We start from the raw sequence: 445 nt of genomic DNA, 5'->3' as shown, positions 1-445 counted from the left end.
AACACGTGCAATCGTCAGCGAAGAATCTCCTGGTTAAAGATTGTATGTGGATTCGGCAATGACGCAACCTGGGCGCGTCAGATCGCCGCCAGAACCTCGTCTCAGTCCATGCAAACGTGGGCTCCATCGAGCCTTTATTAAACGCGCGCGTAAAAGCTTTTTTTGTTAAGAATTGCCAGACTGCTGAGTGTCTAATTCACCAAAGAGAGAGGGAGAATGGTGATATAAACAACTGTCCACCCGAGGATCAATGCGCTCCCAACTCAGCCGCAGGACAAAGCAAGTGAGAGCGAGCCGCGTTTCAGTACCACCTGAAAAGGACAGCGACCCCGGCGTCTGCTCGGTGGGACCGCCGATCACTTGAGGCATGAGAACGGAGGCGAAGGGTGTCGGGTCGCTTTCAGTTGAGGGATAATTCCCGAGAGGAGAGACGGGGTGGAAAACC

This window comes from Narcine bancroftii, chromosome 9 (assembly GCF_036971445.1).
Source record: "Narcine bancroftii isolate sNarBan1 chromosome 9, sNarBan1.hap1, whole genome shotgun sequence".
Lineage (NCBI taxonomy): Eukaryota > Metazoa > Chordata > Chondrichthyes > Torpediniformes > Narcinidae > Narcine > Narcine bancroftii.
The sequence above is the reverse complement of the archived record's forward strand: the minus strand, read 5'-3'. Positions refer to the sequence as shown.